The sequence below is a fragment of the Cebidichthys violaceus genome, unplaced genomic scaffold (genome assembly GCF_023349555.1).
Source record: "Cebidichthys violaceus isolate CVI_PGR_0920_01 unplaced genomic scaffold, fCebVio1.0.p SCAF_160, whole genome shotgun sequence".
Taxonomy (NCBI): domain Eukaryota; kingdom Metazoa; phylum Chordata; class Actinopteri; order Perciformes; family Stichaeidae; genus Cebidichthys; species Cebidichthys violaceus.
In genome coordinates, this window is record NW_027176330.1 from 203,074 (window position 1) to 228,740 (window position 25,667).

Genomic DNA, 25,667 nt, shown 5'->3' on the forward strand with positions numbered 1-25,667 from the left:
TACAATCAGAGGATCAGCGGTTCGATCCCCGGCTCCTGCTCTACTAGTCTCATGTCAATGTGTCCTTGAACACGACACTTAACCCCAAAATTGCTCCCGTAGCTGCGTCTACGGTGTGTAGATAGATACTGAATTGTAAGTCGCTTTGGATAAAAGCGTCTGCTAAATGACTGTAATGTAATGTAATTTCTATGCGTCTCGTTGCCATTATAACCGGTTGTAGCGGGCTAACTTCAATACAAACCGACTCGCAGCAAGTCGTGGAATCACTCATGTTGGCGTGCAGTGTAAAAAAAGACAGACTTGTAGTGTGTGTGCCGTAGCACCGCCATGGCAGTCACTTTTAAGTAAGTAAAGAAAGTATGAACTGAAGTCTATTCAGCTCTGTGACTACATCCTGCAACACGTTTTATGGCCCCACTGACGTGTGCTGTCACCATAACAACTAACAACAGCCACCATCTAGTTCGCAGCCAAGGGCATAACTACAGAAGCTCCGTTATGGCCGACAGAGGGTGCGTTGCATCACCTGAAAAGCCCTCTGTCCACTTTGGCAGCCGGTAGTCGCCGGTAGGCTTAAATGGGTTAAACAGACATAAAGTGAGGTAATCCGCAGTGTTTGCGGTGCGGCGGGATTGCGCTAGCTGCGCTGGCTCAGCATTGTGTTTACCCCCCCCCCCCCGTGGAATAGACATAGCATAAAAGAAGTGCTGCAGCGAGCCACTCTCATTCACAGCCGGATTAGTGGAGCATTTAGTCGTCTTTTTATTATGCGCCTCGACAACACAGACGTAAACACACTGCGGAGAGAGCCGTCTCCCAGGGCAGTGCTGTCCATATAACTGGCTCGCCCCTTCCCCTCCTCATTCCTAACATCTGGGTCAGAGATAAGTCACAAGTGTGACGTGTAATGTAGGCAACACAACCATCACTTTCTGTAGAGTCTTCCTTCGGTCTGGGCAATTTCACAGGTGGTGTTTTCTCCTCCTTGAACATTGCATGACAATCAGACATGGTGTGAGCTTTAGTTTCATTCACAGCACAACAGCAAGACCCGATTACTGGCAATGAGATAGGTGTTTGCCTTTCCCTTCCTCCCTCGCTCCCTCGCTCTTCATTTGAATGCACGCCTTGGATGGGGATGTTTTTCATCCCCTCCTCCAGGTCGCCAGAGCTGTGGCTATTTTTGGAAAGAGGCATTGCTTTGGGGAACCCCGATAAGTACAGCTGCCTGCTCTCCGAACACTACGCCCTGCTCTCTTAAATACAGGTCAGCCGCTCAGGAACAATCCCCTTTAACCTGCAGTAGGCAGCCAGAGTCCTGTGAAACGTTTCATATTTTCTCTGGAAAAGCCTGATAAAATGAAGTGCTGACAGACAGCGGATAGATAGGATGGCTGGTACAAGCGGGCATGTCCGTCAGGGTAAACATATGCATCGGCGATAAGGAGCGTCTGTTCAGAAGCACAGATGATGTTTATCATTCAGATGTGACATTATGAGCTGATGCAGCTGACGATAGTATGTCGCTCAAACGTTTTGCGCTTGGCACTTGGCTGTGCGCTGACATTCATATTAGTCGAATAGTATTTGGCTGCAAAATAGCCTGTGATGGTAAAATATGACGTAAATTCCCCAGTGTTTCATTCACATGCTAGTTTATTGGGAAATCAAACGCAGACGAAGGTAAGTGTTTGACAAAGGGATGATGATGGATTTTGCTGTTTCATCCAGTTTGAGCAAATGTATGTATGTGATTGTGACTGTGTTCTCATCACTAACGGACAAATAAAAACAATATTCAAATGGTATTTACTATGTGGACTCACAAAAAATGGATGTTTCTTGTAGTTTGCGTTTTTTTATGCTTTATTATATATTTAACATGCATTTTCAGGTTTTAATTAACCAACTAATCCACCATGATGCCTCATGGCTAAACAAGACTAACGCTGGGGTTGTATGGTCTTTTTTTTTGTTTAGGATGGTTCCTAACTGAGGGAAATAATCTAGAAGTATTAGCCATGATGAGAGCTGTTGGAACTCTTTAAATGCTAAGGAAAGGTGCTTAAGTGCTTCCTTCCTTGTCTCCTTCATAGGGTGAGGTAATAATGCAGTCCCAACAACACTTAAAGCGACAGTAGACTCATGTCAATAACATCCGCCAACGCTTAATCACGTAAACTATTAAATATATAGTTTACTGATGGGGCTATTATCTCTATAGTCAGCGGTTTGTACTGCGTGACCCAGGGGAACCCATCTGTCATTCTCCTCCTCCTGATCCACAAACATTACCAAAGACAAATTCTTTGCCCCTCACTGTTTCATTAACAGACTCCGGGCCCTGTCTCAAGTTCCCCCCATTTAGCCTTGCATCACCATAAAAACAAAAAGCCGATCCAATGGAGGCATAACGGGCGAGATCATCAACACAGCACGGTTTGCTCAGATACAGTTTCACCGCTGCAGCGTTTTTATCAATAGAGGCCTCTTCGGGTCTGCACATCCACAGCCGAAACAGTGTTTGTGTCTGCTTTGATGACCTTTGACCTCTGAGGGACGTTGGAGATACAAAGACATTAAGGCCAAATCCCAATGTCCTCCCTAAACCCTAAGCCCTGAACCCTCAAGGACTTAACTGACGTCACCTGGTAAGTGGTTGAGTGTGAGTGGCTGCAAGGGCTCGAAATGGTGTAAATATGAATGGGACAGCACTTTGCTGCAACATATCACGTTACCATGAAAACGACAAAAAATAAGATGTATAATTGTGGGTATTTATTTTATACTTTGTACTCTCTGATTTGAACGTCTTCAGGCTCTTTCCTCACAAGATGAGAGGTCATTTCATATAATTATGACAAAATCAAATATTTGATGGATAAATAAATATCTGATTTCAAGTTTATTTTTTGTTCCATCTTTAACCCTTAATGTTTCTGAGTAAATATAAGACAGGCTGAACACACGTGAACTGTTGTCTTTGTTTACCTTTTTTTAACGTCTCCACACTGGTTACCCCGTGTTTAACGTCACGTTGCTATGACTTGTGGGTAATTCCCTTAGGCTAAGTCAGCATACCATGCTGACTTACGGAAAGGGTTCATAAAGGGCTCAAAATGTCTGCAAGAGAGCCCTCAAACACTTGCGGATTTGACAGTGGGACATCCCTAAACCCTCACAGACTTCGTGGGAGCGCGCCTCAAAGTCCGTGAGTCCGTAAGGGGGGACATTGGGATTTGGCCCAAGATTCTTTTAGGAGAGCTGCAACTTTCCATCTTAGTTGTCTACAGGTAAGTGAAAAAAACTCCAATGGCTCAAACTGCATCACTCTCTTCTGTGACATTGGCCTGATCTGTCTCTCCCACCTGTCGTCTCCTTGTTTCCTTGAGCTAATTAACACCAACAGGTTACAGATATTGCTTGGGGGCGTCATGTACTGTATGTTCTGTGAGAGAGGCTCCAGCAACTTGCCAGTCGAGGACCTCCTTAAATCTACCTCCATCGCTCCATTCGGAAACAAAGCATGTCAAAGGAAGGGCACAAAAACAAATTCTTAAACAGGATTTATATTAACTAAACTTTAGAGTGGACTAACTAATTGCTTCCATCAGCATGCTATGGTGCCGATGATTAGCAGGTATACTGTTTGTTACATTCACCATCTTAGTTTAGTATAAAACACAAAGTGCAGCTGAGGCGATTGTGAGGGGATTGTCATGAATTTTTTAATCCAATAGTTCTCGCTCAAACCGTCATGGTGGTGCTAGAGAATGACCAAAGTCATTTGGATTCATCCTCTGAGAACCATGAATGCCTGTAAAGAATATGTTGCAGATTCATTCATATTGTTGTTGAGATAATTCAGTCTGTATCAAAGTTTTGTGTTGACAGCCAGTCGCCATCCCCAAAAGCCATGTGGTCAGTGTGTTTTGCAACACTTTTTAAGTTAATTCTAAAACTTATGGAGCTCATATGAATAGTAATTCCTGTTTGTCACCATGTGTTGTGTTTAAAGTTGACCTATTATGCTGTACATGCACTGATTTTAAACTAGGTTTAAAGGGGGAAATATAAATCCGAGTAAAAAGTAGAATGTGTATGTCTCTCTCTCTCTAGTAATCGTCTTTCTTCTTGCTGCTTATCTCAGGCTGCTATAAATAGAAGAACACTTTCACATCACCGGTGAAAACTGATTTCCTTTGTGTTTGAGTTGTTGACATCTTTTTCTGTCAGTTTTGTGATCATGATTTTTCAGCAAATAATCTAAACCTGCCAGAAACGCTTTGACTACAGAAAGGTCGGAATGCTTTTTTTTTTTTTTTCACCACTGTCTTGATTATTATTCAGCACTTTCTCGGCTTGCAGGTCCTGTCACACGAGCACAGATTTAAAGATCGCTTACATGCTCGCTCCAATCAAATCCCCAGTTTGTCCTTTCAAAATGAATTAACTCCTTGAATGGGAAGGTTTCTCCCACTGACTCCTAACAGCTCTATTTGCATGTGCTGTCACTGAGACTGATGTCTGAAACAACAGAGGAGGAGGATGAGGAGCAGCAGTGTTTGGTACTGGTGAAGGTGGTGGGGGGGGGTCAGTCGATGACTCAGAGATTTTGAAGCGCTGCCTCCCCTGGTTGCCAGCCTGCCTGTCTGTGTGGCCAACAATCTGCTGACTCCTCAGCGCCTTATTCGACACCTCTGTGTGGTTACGCTCCGTCCGGACCCAGACAAAAAGCTGTCTGGAGGTTTTGGCATTTGGGTGCTAACTCTATTGCTATGAATACAGGAATATATATTGCTTCTATATTATCCTTAAAAATGGAAACGTAGAAACAAACAGTGAACGGTGTGGGAATGTAACTCAAGAATTTTATTAAGTATTGCAAGTAAACCGCACATTTTGAACAGGTACTGCACTAGTATTTTACAAATACTAACTCGTCCACGAGTAGTGACGCAACATTTTCAGCTCCGGAGGTTGCCACTTGGGTACAGTATGTGGAAAAAGTAAAATTTTGAGGTACTTATACTTGAGTATTTCCATTTTGTTACTTCTCCTCTACTACATACTACTGACATTAGTTTCTTCAGATTATAATACAAAGTATAAATCAACTAATACATTTGAATTTATTAATATGTATTAAGCTACTTTACAGTATATATAGTAGCTGAAATTAGTTCCACCTTTACCAGCTGCAACACTTATTATAAGCCAGTAATATAATACATTATTCTGAAAAAGTACCTTCTGCATAATGAGTACTTTTACTTTTAGTACTTATTTTATATTTATATTATATATTTTAGTATATTTTGATGCTGATGCTTTTGTACCTTAACTCAAGTAAAAGTTCTGAGTACTTCTTCCCCCACTGGGAAATCTAAAAGTTAACTTCACAGACTAGGCCTGTGTTTTTTTATGTTTAGGCTACAGTTTTGTTTTGGCTCGCTTTAGAATGAAAGACATCATATTCACACACACATATTTTCTGTATATCTGTAACCGTGTTATTCCCCAGGTTCGGGTGTCACTATCACACTCATGTTATCATATCCACCTTTGTTTTTCTCACCAAGCTGACAACCTGTGAAAGCAGGACATGGAGTGACTCTCAGCTCTGTACTGAGGATTTCATTCCACTCTGTGCTACTCAACAACGAGTCACTGGCTGGCTCTGATATCATCACTTTAGATTCATGACTGACGGGTGTGGATATTAAAGTGGACTTCATAAAATCCAGTGACAGTTGAAAATCTGAGGCACGACGCTGCTACAAAAAGAGGAAAGTGTTCAGTTAACTGTCCTTTGATTACGCCTTGTTTAACTGTTAAAAATGGGTTGAAAGAATCCAATGTTTTGCTATCTGACTCACCGTCAGCTGATAGCTTTTGCACAAATGATGAAAACAAGACATGAACTGAGCAGGTGAGAGATAAAGACCCTCTAAAAACAGTCCGTAAATGAAAACCAGAGTGACAGCAACACCAATGACTCTGAACTCTCAAACAGATATAATCCTTTTCACATTCACTGATGGGTCTCTTGTCTATTTATAGAAGAAAACAACACTGATATAGACTTTTTACAGGGGCTGGCTTATGAGACAAAGGGCCCGTGGACACGCACTCTCGTCAGAAACTCGTCATCTCTTTCTGATTGTTTTGTGCCTCCATGTGGTAGTTTTGCATGTCTTCGATTCGTTTGTGCCTCTTTTTGGTCTTTTTTTGGCCTCTTTGTGGTCATTTTGCACATCTTTGTGATCATTTTGTGCCTCTATTGGATTGTTTTGCATCTCTTTGTTGTCATTTTATGCCTCTTTTGGATTGTTTTGCATCTCTTTGTGGTCATTTTACACTTCTTTGTGATCATTTTGTGAATCTTTCTGTGCTTCTTTTGGATTGTTTTGCATCTCTTTGTGGTCATTTTGTGCCACTTTTTGATTTTTCTTGCATCTCTTGAGATTGTTTGTTTTCCTTATTAGTCGGTTTTCAGATAAGAAATGTCAACAGTCACTTCAAACAGTCCAGGCCTCCTTAGCTTGTAACTGGCAGGCCCCTTCAGGAATCAATCTATGATACTAATAAGCCAACTGTGTTTCATCTTCTGACTCTGGTAGGGGGGAACCAGAGGTGGCCAATCTGATTCCAGGCTCTGCAACTCTGCCTTTTTGCTAATGGACTACATTAGTGTTGAAGTCTTACAGCCGGCTTAGGTGTACTTTATTTCCACATATAAATGATAAATACATTTTTGGATTAACTCCAAAACAGCGTCATTCCTCCCCGTTTTACACCATGGAAAATGATTAACAACAAATGCAGCTGTGAAAAAGAATGGCAGAAAAAGGAAGTGTCTGATAAGGACTGAAATGTGTCTTGTGTTACCAACAGATGAATGTAAGTTGAAGAAACCTCTGTCATTGTTGGCAGAACACTGTAAGCTAACAATCAATGACAGGATGACTCAGTGAGGGAGGAGGAAGGTTAAGAGACGGCGCTGCTGAGAGCTTTTAGACTGGGGGAGTTTTTCATTACCAAACCTACAGATGCTCCTGTGGTGCTGTAGAGCATAGTGTCTAGAAACTGCAGTAACACTGTCAGAATTAAAACAGAAGATTATTTTGATTGCCTTTATTAGACAGCGGAACATAAACTAAACACATGGTAACATTGTCGTTGCCAACATGTTAGCATGGAACCATTTCCATGATCTCCATTTCCTCCATCACTCTTGCTCAGGATCAAAAACAAACTCTGGTCCTCAACTTTTATCAGTCTCACCATTTGGCGTCGGTTTGTCTGACTCGTGCACTTTTTTTTGGAGTGCAGTCACCACACATGCTGCTAGCTGCCTGTGTTATGTAACGTCATTGTTTGAGTGTACTTCATTCAGTTTTACTGATAAATCCTGCGGCGTTTGCAGTGTTCGGACTCTGAATGTAGCGTGAGAGCGCTCTGAAGGCCCTGAAGGCCAGCCGGCCTGCGTTGCCGCGGACAATGACCTCGCTCTGCCCAAAACCAGCCGATGAGGCGCTTTTCATTGAACCTGAGGATTAGGAGCCAGCTGTGCCTCGTCTTCTCAGAGGCCCAGCCCGCTCCCCCTGTGGACAACTGCTCACACACACAGACTGACATCCAATGTTGCAGAGTTGCAGTACAATTCACTTCAAAGCACTCGTCCCGTGAAATGGTCCAAAGCTTGATATACAGTTTTAACACGACTAAAAGTCCATGGCTATGTTAGATGCTCTGTGAGGCTGTTGTTATATTGCGTTCATGTCACATCATTCAAACTGTAATTATCATTAATGGCAGTTTGCAAGTAATTCCAAACTGGATGATATTTCCCACTTGGGGAAAAGAGCAACAAGGGTCAAGAAACTGCTAGCAAAATGGCTACAAAGCCTCCATCTATGACAGTTATATCAAAAAAAAAAAAAACAGTAACACAAATAGAATCAATTTGGTAATTCAAAAAGAGCTATGCAACAAAAGTAGCTAATTCAGGCTAATAAAAGCTAGCAGTGTGGCTAATATCTTGCAGTATGAGTGAATACTCCCAAACAAGATTATCACAAGGTTTTTCAGTTCTTTGCATTCCTGACATAGTGTGAATGCCGTGCTTTGAGCTAAATTGTAATGTGCTGATGTTTAGCAGACAGTGAAGCAGGTGCAATGTTTACCTGTTTACCATTTTAGTTTAGCGTGTTAGCATGGTAACATTTAGCTAACCAGCACTAAACACAAAGTACAACTGAGTTGACTTGATATGATGGTGCAAGAGGACTCATTGCCCTGGGACAATGAATGTATCAGAACCGACCGACCAACATGGCATTAGCACTGCTAAAAAGTCACCACAACGTAGTCTGTAGATTGCAGTTTGATTCGCTTTTATGTTGTTAATTTTTTATGGACGGGACGATGACATGATCCATGAATTAGCCACGGTTAAAGCAACCCAGCTGCTGTTGTTATTGTGCAAAAGGTTATGAATGGATTCATATGCCTGTGAAGCTGCTCGTAGATGAGCCTTGGCACTGCACCGTTCACGGCTAATGGATGCACGAGTGGCTCCGTAAATAGGCCATGGCACAGGAGCAGGCCAACGGCAGCAGCCAGGTCATGAATAATGCATGGTGGTGAATTCCCAAAAAAAGAAGACTTCCGGCTTCAAGGAGACTTCACTGAAACTCTGCTTTTGGAGAAAGTCTGGGGCAGATCCAGAGCTGAAACTGCTCGTCCCGTTCTTCAAAACACTTCTGTCTTGAAAGCAATTTGTGCAACATGCCTCCCTGCTTACATTATTCTTGGCTTTGTTTTCTCGCGCATCCGTTCTTTATTTATACTGAGAGCTTCAGGGAATTACAGTCGTCTGGCAGCTGAGCCTCCAATTTTTTTTTATCCTCTCTGAATATTTGTGACTTAACAGTTCTGTTATAGCTCCACATTAATGATTTTGTGCATCACGTATAATTCAATTCATTTTTCATTTTTAGTGATCTATTCTTGATGTCTTGTAAGCTGTGTTCACACTGTAGCTAGAAATATCCCAACTTTTTCCCCCCTCTGACACAGATCAAATGTGTTTTTTAATGAGAGTCAACGGTAAACCGTTCCACGGAGTCTCATAACTCTGGCAGTAAATACGTGGCATTCACACAGATTTCAGCCCTGGAAGACAGGCTTTTTCATCTCACTGTAGAGCTATTTAAAGCTCTGTCAAACCTGCCTGCAGAGAGAGAGAGAATAGTATTCTAATAATGATGGAAAGGCCATAGTTTTGTTGTGATGACTGAATCCTCTGTGTTTTTCTTCTCACATAGTCCTTCTTTCTCTGTCCCCAGGATGTAGTCTATGTTTGTCTATATGTAGTCTCTCTGAATGGCTCCCTATCTGCTCCTTAAACACTGCAGCTATATCCATTTCAGGGACTAAAATATGATCTGATGTTCACTTGTAAAATTATCTGAAAGCACAAACAAAGAGGATGTACAGTTTTTTTTGCAATTGCTAAAATACAATTTATTAAACTAGGGCCCTCTTTGTCGAAACTTTACACAAACAAAAACAGTATTTTTGCATCACATCTCAACACACCCTCACCAAATATATAGTTCTGTCCACATGCCAGTGGCACACTGATGCTAAGTATAAAACACTATTGTCTAGACTCTAGAGTATTTGTCATTTTCATTGTAGCATGCTGTAAATATAGACAAATTCATTCACCTTTTAGCTCTGTTCTTGGTCTCCACCAATAGAAAAGTATCTGTCTCTTTAGAAGCTATATGCACCACTGTTTTCAGTAGTTAATTGCTAACTCTGTCTCTGCCATTTAAGCTGAGGAGTGTTTTTTCACTGGAAACAGCTGCCTGTTGCCGCAGGAGACGGGCTTGATGAGAGCTGTAAGAGTGCAAACAGTAAAGTCTGTAAAACCAAAACAATGAGCTGAAAGATGCTAAAAACGCCACAAAGAGCTACAGAGTCAGGTGATAATTTTAATTATGTGAGTTCATCACTACAAGTGACAGCTTTTACATTGTTAGAATAAAACGCATCTTTAAGAAACCCATTAGCTTTTCCCCAGAGCTCTACCATCACCGTCTTCATTAGGGGACGGAGATTGCTTAGTTGACATATTTGACTTCTGTAGAGCATAAAATGACCAACAATAGTTGATTCGGTTGTTGTAAATAAGCCCTCAGTTATTTAACAATTAGATAAATGAAAACAAGAATGTAGAAAACTCTCAAATGTTTTTTATTTACTGTACAAGTCCTTAATCCTCCCTGGTGATGGTTAAAACATTGTGTGATTGAGGGGTTGAAACAAGTAGTTGCAAACTTAATTGAATATATATATTTTATTGACATTAAAACTTTTTTTTTAATTTTCTTCCAATATCATTCTACTTATTGCTCTCCGGACCAATAAGGACCCTTTTTCTGCAGAATTTTAAACCAGGACGAAGAGATGAAGTTTGGTAGGGCAGTGATAACTAACTGCCATGTCAAATTCCATCTCTTTGTCCTGGTCAATTTGTCAAAAAAGTACAAAATACATAATCATTTTGGATCCAAACCAATCGGTTTAGGTGCAGTTTTTATTTAGCAAGGTGGTGTAAAGTTCTTCTGTGGTAACCTGTTTGAAGTTAACTAAAGAAAAAAAATACATTAGCAGAAATTCAAAAATGTTTTGAAGATGTGAAGTTTTCATCCAACAGCCATGATAATGTGTTGGATGCTGGTGCCACATCATCCCGTAGCAAACATGAGACTGTTAGGCAGAGAATCAGAATAATATCCAGAAGATCACAGCTGGAAGCTTTACACAGACGGAGGGAGGAGAGGGTGGGGGTGTCACACAGCCGCTGTAACCCCCGGATACCGTTACCCCCTCCCCTCTGACCTACACCCCTCCAACAGCCTCCAGAGCCGGATTCACTGCGGCGGCTGCCAGTTGCCTCAAAGGGTACCCAGATGTCACGACCAATCCTTCCAATCAAACGTGTACGTGCAAGGCTTCCGACGCAAAGTTTCATGATGATGCTCGATTCTGATGCAACATCATAGCCTCCTGTTGTCCCCTGAGTGATGTGCAGCACTACAAGAAGGGGAGACAGAAAATCAAACATGCAGTGATTGAGCTTCTCCACTGCAGCGAGTCGCCGTCTCAAGTTTTACGGTGCCAGTTTGTGACAAACATCCCATCTGGCAGATCAAAGTGAAATTCCCATAATGCTCAGTGGTGGCAGACAGAGAGCGTGGGGCCGGTATCCGGTCTGTCAGGATCCTGGTGGATTACACCCATCACAGTCTTGTCACTCCATTTTTGCAGAAGGGCAGAGCAGAGGGGGGGAAAGGTCACACTCGTCCTCTGGGTTCTTAAGCTTTGTTATTGTTGCTGCAGCATGGGCTGTGTTGTCAGGATGTGAAATGATAAATGTTGTCTTGAAGGACAAATTCTGGAGATAGGTAATTGTATTTGACCAATGTAGCGCAGTCAGACTGAAATGTGTCTGGCGAAATGTTCTCGCGTGGTGTGGCCATAAGCAAGGGGGTAAGGAAAACAGTGTGGCTAGGGTTATAAACAGGCGGCAACCTCCAGTTCTACCGAGTGAATTCGATACGGAGATATTGTGGAGTAGATAAAAACTTGCATTCTCTCTACTGACCATCAGGGGGCGACTCCTCTGGTTGTAAAAAGAAGTCTGTTTGTATAGAAGTCTATGAGAACATTTGATTTATTACCTCAGTAAACATTGTAAACATGAGTTTATGGTTTCATTTAGAGTAAAATAGACCATAAAGCAGAGTATGCTTTTGGGTGGGCTTACTGTGATTGAGATCAATACCAGAGCCATATACAACGTCTCTACATCGGTCCTCCGCATTCCAAATATGGTAACTTCCGTTCATTGGTTGCCAAAAAAACAACTTGGCGCTTGTGATTTCAGGTGTCAAAGTTCAATCCGATTGAAAAGCGAAAAGAGGCGGGTCATTGTACCTCCGCTAGCTAATGTGTCCCGCCCCCGCTCCACATAGACATGAATCTGAAGCGAATGGCGTGTCCTGGTATCCATGGTTGGCTAATTATGCACACAGAATGAACTTGTATCATGCCAGATTGGACTTTGACCTTAGGCCTTCTGTAAAATGTAACTAATCTTCAAGGTCTCCTCCTCAGTAATCCTCTTCATAGGTGTTTTCACCTTCTTTACACAATCATGTCTGCCCTCTGGGCACAGGACTGTGTGGGCGTGCACAACCTATGCTTCACTGTGTTCAGTGTGTTCAGTGTTTCTGATCAGCCGGAATAGAAAAACACCTGTGCAGATTTGCAGGAACTTACATAGCTAACATGTTCCTCTATTTTTTTTTTGTCAGACTAAATCTGCATCCTTGAGAAAATTCATCATAGCTGGACTTGGCCTTGATTGTCTCTATTACTGCTGCTGCTACAGAATTACTCAATATGTCTAACCAGGCCACTTTGAGCATTTAAAGTGCATGCATTTTGAATTAGATGAGTTGCTGCTGATGGCCAGTGATGGTCAAGAGGTGTGAGGATTCGTACATGCAGAACATAATGAATACTAGTTCATCTTATCCCGAGCCATAATCTATAAGATTTCCATAAAATCAAAAACACTTTTTAGGTGCTTTTAATTTTTAAGCAATAGCCACTCAACGTTTTTGCATTCTGTCGTTACTTCTATATGTTAATTGCCATTGTTAATGGTGGACTCAGCAATTCCCATGAAACAATGCATTTATGTAACCCAGCATTAATATTTTTTATTTTTACCTCATCAATATCACCGTCACTGTTAACTGGTTTATTTTTGAGAGACTTCTTAAACTAAGGGTTTATTTGCCTTCACTGTAAACAGATACACCAGTTGCTCTTCTGTTGGGTTTCTGACAAAGCAGCAGCTTAACAGCAGCAGTGTTTACTGTAGTATGAAACTGCAGTTGCTAGTTGCATCATAATAGTAGCTACCGGCACACACTGACCACAGCAACGGGCATCCCAAAACACAAAGGTTTAAATACATTGATAAAATATATGATGTTGAATAAATCCTGTTTATTTTTAACAAGAAAATAATGCATATTATTGCAGTATTAGTCAGATGATCAGTCTGGTCCAGAAGCTTTGAAGTGCTCCACGTTCATTGATCAAATAGTTTCTCCAGAAATTACACAGGATTTTCTCTTTGTCAGCTTTCACAGAGATTGATTGTCCTGAGGGCTTCAGTTACTCCTTACACTATCGGGCTGCTGCTGAGCTAACATCAGCCTGGCAGCGAATATTGCTCTCCCTCCTGCTGTGTTCACTCAGCCCTCTGAGGATTGCCGTCACCCTCGTAATAATCACATTTTGTCCTCGGTGAAGAGGAGAGAGAGAGGGTAGAAAACTGGGGAGCATCTGCCATGCAGGAAAGGGTTAAAGAAAGCTGGTAGCACTATTAATATTTAAATTTGGCATCTCGGTCGGCCGTCTCTCTTTACAGCGTCGGAGAAGATGTCCAGTCACATCTTTGCAGTTGATGATAGCCTTGCCATCAGTTCCATCCTGCGGAGCCACAGAGCAGAAAACCACTGAAAGTGAGAGTTGTGACCTCAGACTTTAGCCTCTATTGGTGCAGTGGGCGGCATGTAATCCTTGGCAATGACCTTTGACCTTAAAGCTCATGTTTTTTGGTTCATATTTCACATCAGAATGATTCTGTATTGTCCTTGCATTTTTTTCCCCACAGGTCTTTAAGTGGGCGGGGTTCAACTACATAATGATGATGCCATGAACTTCTGTGCACCAATTAGAATGAAGAAGAACTTTTGGTTTATGACCAATTACATGACGCTGATCTGAACTTTGTGTTTAGTGTTAGCAAATGTTGCTAATGATGCTAACATGCTAAATGATACATGAACATGATAAACATTATACCACCTAAATATCAACATGTTAGTATTGTAATTTTGAGTTTGTAAGCATGTTGAAGTTAGCATTTAGCTCAAAGCCCTGCTGCACCCAAGTAAAGCCTCTCAGAGCTGCTAGCATAGCTGTAGACTCTTTAATGCAGAGCTGTTTTTGGTCTGAATTCTCGCTTGGTCTTGTTGGGTTTTAAACTCAAAATAAATACATTTTAACCTAGATTTTTATCCATTTAGTTATTACCGTCGCAAAGCAGGTAATATTTTCAGTCTGTTTGTCAGTAGGATTACTGAAATACTACTGGCCTGATTTCCATGAAACATAGTAGAAGGGTGTAGCAGAGGCCAAGGAAGAACCCACTACGTTTTGGACTGGATCCATAGCACAGGGCGCATACTTGCATTATTCTTTGACTTAGTGAAACGGCCTCGGCGGAAGTCTGCGCCCTTTGAGTGCCCCTCTAGTTAATGTATGATGCCAGTGAGGAAAGTTTTGGTTTGAATGGTAAATTGTGAAAGGACTTGCATTTACGGAGCGCCTTTGTAGTATTCCGAACGCTCATAGTGCTTTACACTACATTTGAAAACCAGATTGCATGGGCTCACTGTGAAGTGTGCTTCACAGAGAGGATGAAGAGGAATCAGAAGGCTGAATGTGTGAACAGATTGTGAGCAGATGGTAGATTACCGTGACAAGAATTGGCACTGCTAAATATTACAAATGAGAAACAACACACACACACAAATACCCTTTATATAGTACTTGAAACATAGCTATTGATCAGCTGGACTGTGAGTCATCAATTATGCTGAGTGTGACACAGTGCTTATCAACTGAGCAATAACATGAGTCTGTGCCTCCCACAGTGATCGCTCCGGAGACAAGTGTTGTGTCTACTCTTGAACGGAAAATTGCCGAGACGGAACATTTGCCCCACACACCCTGGAGCTGAATGCCCTGCCTGGCCACTCGAGAGTCGCAACCAAGGTCTCCATTTGCATTTGATGGTCTCATTAAACGGCCCATTAGGGAGCCTCGCTGTGCGGACGGGAGGCTCTGCGTGACAATTTGCAGTTTGATGGCCACAGGATACGTTCCTGCACCGTTCTGCCAGGTGCCCTTGAGTGGTACGTGCCATTTCTCCTCCTAATGGAGGCTCGGCAGTTCATTGACTTCTTCCTGGCTCTGGGTTAGTATTCGCATACAATTCTGATGCTTGCAGAGAAATCAGTGGCTGAGTGCTGTTCTACCTTTCAATAGAGTTCCACAGAGAAGAGGAGAAGATACCAGGAGCTTTGCATTTTATTGCGCAATCAGATGCCCTCCATTCAGTGAGGAGATCTCATCCGATAACAAAAATGTCACCTCGTTCCTCTGGGACACCGCTCTCCCCTGGATTCAGGAGCTGCTGATTCACCCACAGGGGCAAAGTTCACAGAGGAGGCAAAGTGCACAGCAACACACTTTTTTTTCCAAAACCAAATATTCTCTTTCTGTCAGCATTAATTGAACAAAAAACATAAAAAATGTCCTGTTGGAAGTAATCATACCCTGCTCACATCACTCTTGCACGCTTCCAACACGTTCATCTATATGTGTTGCTTGATTGTCTGCAGAGGCTTGTGGCCGTGTTTCCCCTCAGTCGCACAGACGTCCTTCTCCTGTTAATAACGCAGAGGGGTAGTGAGACTTTAATTTTCAACTTGAACGCATTTGCAGATCTGGTGTGCATTTCCCCTCCTCTCACTGTCATTGTCGCATGCAAACAAAGCACAACTATTTATACACTTCAAACTTGATAGCTCTTGTGAACAATGTGATAGGTGGATCCCAGAATGAGACGCCCCAAATGAGACTCAGGGAGGGCTGCGGCATTTCAGATAACATTTAGAGGCCAGTCCAGTTAATATGAGCAAGGGCGTGTTTACAAACCCGGTCCACTTTGCAGATTCAAATTTATTTCCCAATTACTTCAAAACAACTGCACTCTTAATAAGCCTGACTTGCCCTTTTGTTTGCTAACTCACTGCTTTGCTTCCCATCATGGCTGCTAGCACACACACAGGTCGCTTTAAAGCTAAAATGCTGCTCTGGACTCTGGGTTGATACATCAGTCTGTGGATCCATCTGCTAGCATTGCACTGAAGAGTTTGCTCATGACATTTATTGCATTGCACAGCAACATATTGTATATTTGTTGTCTGTCTTGTTATGCTAGGAGCTTGACTTTAGGGACTTTTGTCCGGTTGGTTGTTCCACAACAAAAAAATGTTGGATGGATTCCCATGAAAACATGGTTCAGACATTCAAGGTTTCCCTACCACGGGACTTTAGGGATCATCTAGCGCCACCACAGGTCCGAATTTCAATATGTCCAATACTTTTAGACGAAATACTCTCTCTTCTTTGTGTTTAGCGTGTTAGCATGCCAACATTTGCTAATTGCTAGGGCGCTGAACTGAATATCAGCATGTTAGCATCGTCACTGTGAGCGTGTTAGCTCGTTGACATTAGCGTGTACCCCAGATCAGCCACTCTTTCCCCCATTTGTGATTGTCCACAAGACAATGGATTTTATTTTGGACTTATTTTGTTTGTTTGCTTCTTTTTATTCTTATTTATCTATTTATATTTTGGGTCTTGTTTTTTTTCCAATTTTGTTTTGGTAAGTATTTTTTTCAATTAATATTCTTCTTTTTTGTCTCACTTTTTGTTTTTGTTTCGTTGGGCTTAATGACTCTGCTTTGACTTGCTGATATTCCTATTTTTTCTTAGGATGCATATGTCGTTTTTTTTGTTGAGCTACTTCAATCTTTATTTCACATCCCATTGCCCAATGTTATGTTGCGTAGTATAAGACAATTTAAATGAATAAATCACAATTTGGATTTCCTTTCAATATCTGTCCGTTGTTATGCATTTATACTTTGGTTTAATGCCCGTTTGTCTGAAAGATCTCATCCATTTGTAGGTTTTTACAACATCCTGTCTTGCTGAAATAAAATCTCTGTCAGTAAAAATATAATCATTTTTGCTGCAGGTTTTCCAGAGTAATTCTCCATCACTGTGGTCAGACAGGAAGAAATAATCAATATCTGTCCAAATGAGCTTTCCCAGTGCAACTACAGTCCTCTCCTCTTGTCCATTAACACCTATGCCAGTCTGGGTTAACTACCCTGCTCGCTGACAGTATCTTTTCAGCCTGAGGAGCAGGTTTCTCATTCACTTGTTCCCATCTGAGGGGATTCAAACAGAGGAATCATTCTCTACAGCACCGGCATAGAAGTTGGTGGCAACATTATGGCTCCAGACACAAACCTATGGTGACATTTTGAGGCTGCCGTGTCCTGAGTTAAAGCATTCACCTGGTTCTTATTCCCATGCAGCAGGGCTCCGAGCACTGAGGCTGCTTCTATATCTTCTAAAACTGCCCTGTCTTCTGTTTGCTGCACTTAAGTGTAATTTAAACACTGTTCCTCACAGGATCCAGTCCGGTCTGGAGCTCATCAGATATCCTGCTGACAGCCCAGGCTGCCTCCAGAACTGCACACTCAGCGGCGAGGATTTTGTTCAGAGAAGGAGCTTCCTTTGTTATTTGAAACGTTTAAGTCCGAAATGTGACGTCCACTCCCTGAAAAATGAACTGACATCTGCTTTAATAAAATGAGTGCTGTTGTGACAAAGTGAACAGATGGGTACTGCATAAAGTTACTAATTTGCTTACAAAATATACTTTTTTTAACCTTATCTTCTATTGTTATTTGGTAATTTTCCACAATTGATATGTAGTGTGTTGGCATATACGTACATGGCATATATGAGACTCATTAATGATGAAAAACAAAGCTTTTCTTTTTAGGAGGTAGAGATGTGAATATCTATGAATCCAAAGTATTAATGTATTGTGGATAGCATGACTACACCCACTCATAGTCAGAAAGCAAGAAAAAGTAATACTTGCTATTGTGAGATGACCTCTTTTAAAATGCCAGTTTGTTTTTTGGTCACATAGGAGGCTTCTGTGTTAATTGCTGCTCAAGGGCTGTTTGTGAAACCAAAATGAAAAAAAGCCATGTTTTCTTCACTGTGGTCACTTCTGTCTTTTCTGTTGACACGGTTCGAGTGGCGTTGTTTCCTTTGGCTGTTGTACATCAGCACAGCCCAAAGTGTTTCAACAAATAGCCCGAAGGAACACTCATAGATGCAAGACTATACAGCAAGAGTCGACAGCACGGCTGACCCATACTAGGAGCAGGGAAAGTGGTGCCCACGCTGGAATATCTTACTGGGAACCTGAATGAACTGGGAAGGTTTCCTCTTGTGGGAAAGCGTTGGATGACAGATCTGACCTTTGGGCTTGTGCCAGATATCGCTCGGGGAGGGTTGGTCTGGTGTTAGTAACACTCAGGCTGGTGCCGCCTGACGGATGAATCTCACTGAAATCCTCACAGTCTCTGGCTGGCTTTGTTCAGGGTCAAGAGATGTTGTATGAGTCCATCTATGTTTTGAGGTACCTTGTCACTGAGAATAGAAAGTTTTCTACATTTAATATACACAAATTTTCCTAGAAATATATTGAATTTTCTCTCATTTAGTAAACACAAGGGACTGTTCTTGATAAGCAGGACCCCTGGTTATAGGCCCTCACGTCTAGAACAGTTCATTTAACATTCTCTCCTTCAGTTTTGTTCATTTTGACGGGTGAGAGAAGTGCAATTTGAAGTCAGGTGGTAGCAAATGATACCCGTGACACACCTGAACATATGAGCCATTTTTCATAGAGAAGATAATCTTCAACAACTACAAGAAATCGAATTGGAGAGATTTATGGGTGCATGCATGCTGGGAACCAAAATAAGGTCAGTCCGGATTGATGCTCTTATTTAACAGTCTTTGTGTTTCTTAACCGGCATTAACACTGGCACATTATTATGAAAATATTGGGTATTAATTGAATAACTAGATACCCAATAATCAGGCTGCTTGTGATCCTGGTAATTAAAAAATAAATAATATTCATAGCTCTGATGTCATTTGGCTAACGAGCAAAATAAAGGACAACAAATCAACGATGAGAGTGAGCTGTAAGTGTAACTACACCCAAGTTAATCCCCGGGGAGGCCAACAGGTGCCAATTCAATAATGGCAGTATCTGTCATCAGTATGAGAGGTGTAGCAGCTTCCCTCATACTGGCAGGACAAAGTATTCTCCTGGACAACACTTGACACAGATCAATGACACAGAATGCACAAAAACACCTTGGATGACTTTTTACATTTTTCATGGACTCTTTGGCAGGTCCACACTGTTCCTCATCATAGGCTGAATAAATTAAATCAAATAATTACATGATGCACCATAGTGGCATCTAGAATTTTCAATATAATGCAATTGTGCAGCTGTGAAAATGGATCTTGGATTTGAATATTTCATTTTATATAACTTTATATAATCTGCTGATGGAATCCATGAGATTTGACTGAAAGCTGAGGAAAAGTTGCAATGAGTGTTTGTTTTTTAAATCAAATTGGTATTGCCAAGGTCAATAATTGTAACATCCAGTGAAGCACAATAATGAGCAGACACGGTGATGTTTTCACTGTGGACAAAATTTTTCGAACTGGGAATTTAAGGGGATATTTAAAAAGGACACTGGGAACATGATGGTTCAAGTAGTTAAAGGGAAGGGGGGGTGTTATTGCAATAATATGTCACATGATGATGATGGCTGAGGAAGATTAAAATAGTGATGATTGTGATGTTGATAAAGATCATGCTGCTTTTGCTGATGAAAGTGACAATGAGGATGATAGCTCTGACAATCAGGGTGACAGTGAGGATGATGAGGGTGAGGTTTTGTATCAGCTATGGTGATGAGGGTGAAGATGACTGCGCTGCTGCCTGAGGAGAAGGTGGATTATGAAGATGATCGAGCCGCTGGTGCTGATGACAATATTGCAATGATGGTGAGACGATCACGACCCTGAACAAGATGATGATGATGATTAAGAATGAAATGGTGAGGGAATTGATGATGAGGAAGGAAGAAAAGATGGTTATAATGATACGAATGAATGAGGTGAGGAAGAGGAGCGTTCAGCGATGAGAGGAAGAGGATCATGGTGGTGCTGATGATGATCCACCAGCCCATGCTCCCCCCAATAGGGGCACCCTCGCCGCCGCCCCTCCCACGAGCAGCGTTGCCTCGGCGACTGCCGGTTTACGTGATGACGTCGGATGTATATGAGCGCAGGCGGCGGGATCTCTCTCCCTTTTACCGCCATCGGAGCGGAGTCTTTCTTCCCCGGGACCTCTTCACTGCGCAGCGCCGCTTCATCAGTCCAGTCCTCCGGCCAGAACGCGAAGGTAAGGGACAGGACTCGGATATGGCTTCGTCGCCAACGCCCCGAGCTTGCGCGTCGTTTCAGAAGTTGAATTTCAATTCCGCTGCTTGAATTAACGGCGGCAGAGAGAGGACCGCTCCGCTTTGCTAAAGCTAGTCGAAGCAGACAGCGGCAGCAGCCATTGAGACTGGCTCCACCATGATGTGTGTTAACGCTGCACGCGATAAAGAAAATAATGAAACAACGATTATCGTGCGTGTCCGTGTCCCCTGGATTGGTATGACAATCATTGCATTGATAGAAAGGACACGACGTCGCGCAAATGTCGTAATTGTCAACGGTTTTCCGAATTTGTTGACACGTGTCTTATTTCTTGTATTTTTCGGACTTGACCTTATTTGTTGGAGGATGATATTCCGGTCGGGGAGCAGTGGATGGGAGTTTGGACTTAAGGGATAACAGTTAAAGCGCCAGTTAAAATGGACAACCGGTAACGTTACGCAACGAAAGCTGGTTACAGCATGGTACCGGAGCGTTGTCACCGCTTCCTCCATACTGGCCCATATTTTCTAGCTACGGCACCGTGTCTGTTGAAGCTGGTCCTCCCACTTGCTCAGCCCGAGTAGTGCGCATCAAGCTAGTAGCACATAAGCTAGTTTAAGTACCCGGAACCCATCGAGGCATCGCAGTGACAAGACCGGGCAGGCCGGCTAAAGTTAGCCGGGTTACTAGCCTAGGGGTTGGCTTGCTCGTTAGGGTTACCCATGGTTTGTTCGTGGTTTGTCATCGGACGGTAAACGTCTTTACAGGTTCGACTGGCTCGCTCGGACCAAATGGAAGTTTTAAAATGCAAGCGTCAGATTGAGCGGCCGGACACCCACCCAGATTTTTTTTTGTCAGTCATTGATGGTTCGCTAGACTTGAGCATGCAACACGTGGTCGCTGGGGCAGGATTAGGAAATGAGGACTAGTCCCCAGAAACTAAAAGGACGGTCTGTTTGCAGGACCGGGGTTATACGTCTGGTTAAAGTTGTTAATACATGGATGTGAGAAAATTACTATTTGGTTTTTGTGACAGGGGTGAGATGATTACACGGTATATCTGTACATGCTTGGCAGTTTCCAAACTAAACGGGACTTATTAAAGCAGTAATACATATATCGTCTGCCTCATTTTATGAGTCATCACTTTGACTGGCCAGATGTGAATATTATCCACTGATGATATTTATTGTAATGAGATGACATAATGTTGCATGGAAACACTTAACCATGCACAGGTGTTCTAGGAACTTTCAGAAACATGGCACAAATGTACTCTTGACCTATCTACATTAGTGGATTACCTCGTTTTCCTGCAATTATGTTTGACCATGAAAAAGCAAAGTATTGATCCCAATTTGAAATATGCTAGCATCACATTTTACGCAACAGTATATTTAAAAATGTGTGCTACTGCTAAAAGCTTTATACAGTACTTTCCCGGAAATAATTTGGCATAAAAGAGAATACAAGATGGCTGTTGTGGTGGGTGTTGTCTTAATTTAGATATTGGTGTGATATGGGGCACATGTGCCTTTTGATCATTTGCAGTATTGTTGACTAAATAGTGAGAGCTTTAAAGTGCATTTCCATATTAGATAAATGACAGAATTCAGTTTTCTGTGGAAGAATGGGGACACGATTAAAGTCACAAATCAGAGTCAACACACAGCCTGCTCTCTTTATCCGTTATCCCCTTATGGAGAGAAGAAACGGTTTGATCTGCCACTTTGTACTGAGCTGAGCGAACTGTCACAGTGCTGTAGCTGAATAATGTTGTATTAGATGAATGTAGGCCAGCTAATGTATAGTGAGATGGTGATGATATGAATGCTTTTCAGAAAGGATATTGGTCATTTTCTTGATTTTGGTGTAAATTGTTAGCTCTCTGTGAAAACGGTTGCAGCTCAGCGGCTGATTTTTCTGATCATGTGTGATTCGAGAGATTCTAAGTTCTGGGCCTAAGGACGCAGAGAGGCGCTGTTGTTAAAGTGCCGCTATCTAATAGAGGCCTGTTTACCTCTGGGGTGACAGGTGAACACAGTTAGCGGCTTGATAAGATGCCAAACCAGCAGGAAAATGGCAGTCAAAGACCAGGACTTGGGACCTTTGCCATAGTCTGGACCCTATTGAAATGACTAACATTTGCTGCAGGTGATTTTTTTTTTTTTTTGGGGACTGGCAGTTGGAGCAATGCAAATTAATAAATAATCAAACTTATGTAGACCTGCAATTACTGAATATTTCTGTTATTGATGAAAATATATGTCTAAAATGTTAGGAGATATCAAATTGTCCATAAATATTTGCCAGAGTCATAGGTGATGTCAATCCAAAGGTATTTGTTCCAATAACATAAAGTTAATATTAATTAGACATTTTGCTTAAAAATTACTGTAAAATGATGTAGAAAGTGTTAATCGACCTCATTGTTTACCCAAGGATTTTTTCCAACAGCGTTGCTTAAAATGCACAAGTTTTATTTTGCAGAATTATGTGGAATTACATCTTAATAAAATGGTTCCAGACTACCTCTTTCCGTACTTTCCTCTCACCTGTACTACCTGTCGTCCTGTCTAATGATGGAATACATAAAGTAAAATACTTGATTAAGCAACCTACAAGAATGAAATCAAATACTAAATAAACAAGTTCAAATATATTTTAATTTCTCTTGATGTTTAATGTACATGTGGAGGAAACTGGTTCAGATTATCGATATCCATAATGTTGGGTAACTAAAATCATAACAGAAAACAAACTCTTTGTACCAACAGATTTAAATACAAAATAATACAAATGTTGTGCTGCATACATTTGAAGTAATGTTTGTGTCACAGGTATGACGATATACCAACAACAGTGTTGAAACGATCTCAATGAGTATCCTGCTTTTGCTTGTGGTCTTTCATGGGATGCAGGCTGTCGGTTCAGTGTTGTTGACTGCTGCATAGGGTTCCTTTTTTATGCATTTCCTCTTAGATGGCGGTAGTGCGCACACAGTAGTATTTTGCGGGAGTGGGATGACTTGCAATGCTCTTTTTCCATTTTATTTCTATTTGACCTGGTGCAGAAAGGGACTGGATCACCATGTACCTAAATGTAAAGTGTAACACACTGAGGGCTCTGTACAAATCAAACATAAGCCTGCCTCAATAACTGGTGTCAAACGCTATCAAGAATCAGGAATAGACAAAAAACTTATGTAGCTGTCTTAACTGTCATCCATCAAGTGTTGCTAACTTTAACATCCTCCCCTGTACCATCTTGGTATTCACATGAGGACTTATTTGCAAATGCCGTTTGACCCAAATCTGGAGACAATCATGTGTCCTCCAGTATTTCTAAACTAATTACCTTTTCTTCTCTCTATCTTTCTCTCTAGCATCACTCAAGACTCAGCTAAAATGGCAGACATCGACAAGTAAGTGCATCATCTACCAGTGCTATGCTCGTCTCCTCTGCTGGTCTGAGGCCTGTGGGGCCTGAAGTTAGCCACAGGGTCTGTGACAGTTTAAGGGAAAGCACCTCCTGCTGTGATATCACCGATTTGGGCGAGGTCAGATGTACAACAGGATCAAACCAATAAATCCCTCGATCAGCCCTAATGTAAACGGTTGTTTACTAAGACTAGGGCTGTTTGGGATGCCACGCTGTCCCCAGAATGCTCCCTGACGCACTGAACGCACGCATGTATTAAAGACACCTCACAACATTGGAGTTTATGACCTTAACTTCCTCCCATCAGGTCTGACGCTCAAGTGGTTGTCACACAACACAGGGATGGATACCATCTTCTTCACACTCGCTCTTTTTTTATTTTGTGATGTAGACTGACAGGAGGATGAGACGCCATGCTGGTGAAGCTGTCATATTCAGTATTGCGCTCTCTCCTGCACGGCATCTTTAAGTAGGGCACCATGTTTCAGTGCTAGGAGTAGCATCATGGGTAAAAAAAAGAACAACTCAGTTTTGATTACTGCTGGTTAAACAGCTGAGAGTTGTATATTGTTTGATAGGACTGGGTACGGGTACGATACCCTTTTTGTAAGGTCGACCGAAAGAACCCAGTGCTACAGTAAGTAGTATCAAAACTTATCCAGTTCAATCAATCAATCTGCAATCAATCCTTCTTGTGCTGGAAAAAAATGACTGATAATGGTAAGTGTTGTGTGATTTAATGCGACTTATGATTGACCCACTACTGCAGCAGCTACAACTCATACAGTCGAGATTGCCTGCACACGGCTCTCAACATCAACCATTGGCAATGCAGAGCTAACAACGGCTACAGCGCTGACATCTAACAGTTTTACCCTGGGCAGGAACAAGATGGGTCTGGGGGTTAACGAGTGGTGTGCAGAGCGGCAGCAATTAGCTAGCTTGTGGAGCACACACACAGGTTCCATTCACATGAAGGGTAGAGAATCAAGCACTCTGTTATCAGTATCGCTTTAAGGGTTCTGGTATAGGTGCTGGTGTTATTTTAAAAAAAAAAAAAAAAAAAAAATGATACCCAGCCCTAATATTGAACTCTTCTTCCTCTTAACTTAATTACAAACCATTGTGCCCTTGAGCTGGGCATGCAAGTAGGGATGCAGCTATTGTTTCTTATCCTGGTGCTATCTCTGTCTGTGTGTGTGTGTGTGTGTGTGTGTGTGTGTGTGTGTGTGTGTGTGTGTGTGTGTGGAGAGATTTTCGCAATCTGGACCTTTTGGGATGTTAATTGAATACCCCTGATCTAAAGGTTCCAGAAGTAGATGGTGTCTGGTGTTGATTCTGCACATTCAGACAGTGTCTGCTTTTGTTTGCCCCCCGAGCAGCAAAGACCAGGCTGAGATGGACCCAGCAGATATGGAGGACGTGGAGGAAGTGGAAGAGGAGGAGACGGGAGAAGATGAAAACAGCAAAGGTAGGACTCTCTGCAAAAATGCTGCAGCACAGGTTTTTGATGGTGTAACTGCCAGCAATTTGTAAGAATAATTAGACGGTTGGTCTTAAAATGCAAATGAAACTGTGCAGAGGAAAAGGCATAGTTTAGATGACAAAATGTTTGAAAACGTCATTGTTGGAATGCTGATTCAGCATTCCAAGTATTGTTCTTCGAATCTTTATTCTTCAACTATTTCTTCCGTACGTATTTTGGCACTTAATAACGTCCACATTTCTTAAGCTACAGAAACCGTTCAAATATGAAAATGTTCAGCTTTTTCAGGAGAGGGGTGCTATGTCTTTTTATGTTTCTAATCTTTCAACTTTTTTAATTATTAAGCATTTTGCAATTTTTTTTTTGAATGGGATGTCTATGGAGAAACTTTTCAAATCCT

The 25,667-nt window shown here is 41.9% G+C and overlaps 1 long non-coding RNA gene across 1 annotated transcript; it reads left to right on the forward strand.

The window, feature by feature from the left end:
* Positions 1 to 20,214: 20,214 nt before the first annotated feature.
* On the forward strand, positions 20,215 to 25,323 carry LOC137873346 (uncharacterized). The gene is made up of 3 exons (XR_011103192.1): positions 20,215 to 20,320; positions 23,726 to 23,764; positions 25,164 to 25,323. It is a non-coding gene; the product is annotated as an uncharacterized lncRNA (long non-coding RNA).
* The last annotated feature ends 344 nt before the right edge of the window (positions 25,324 to 25,667 follow it).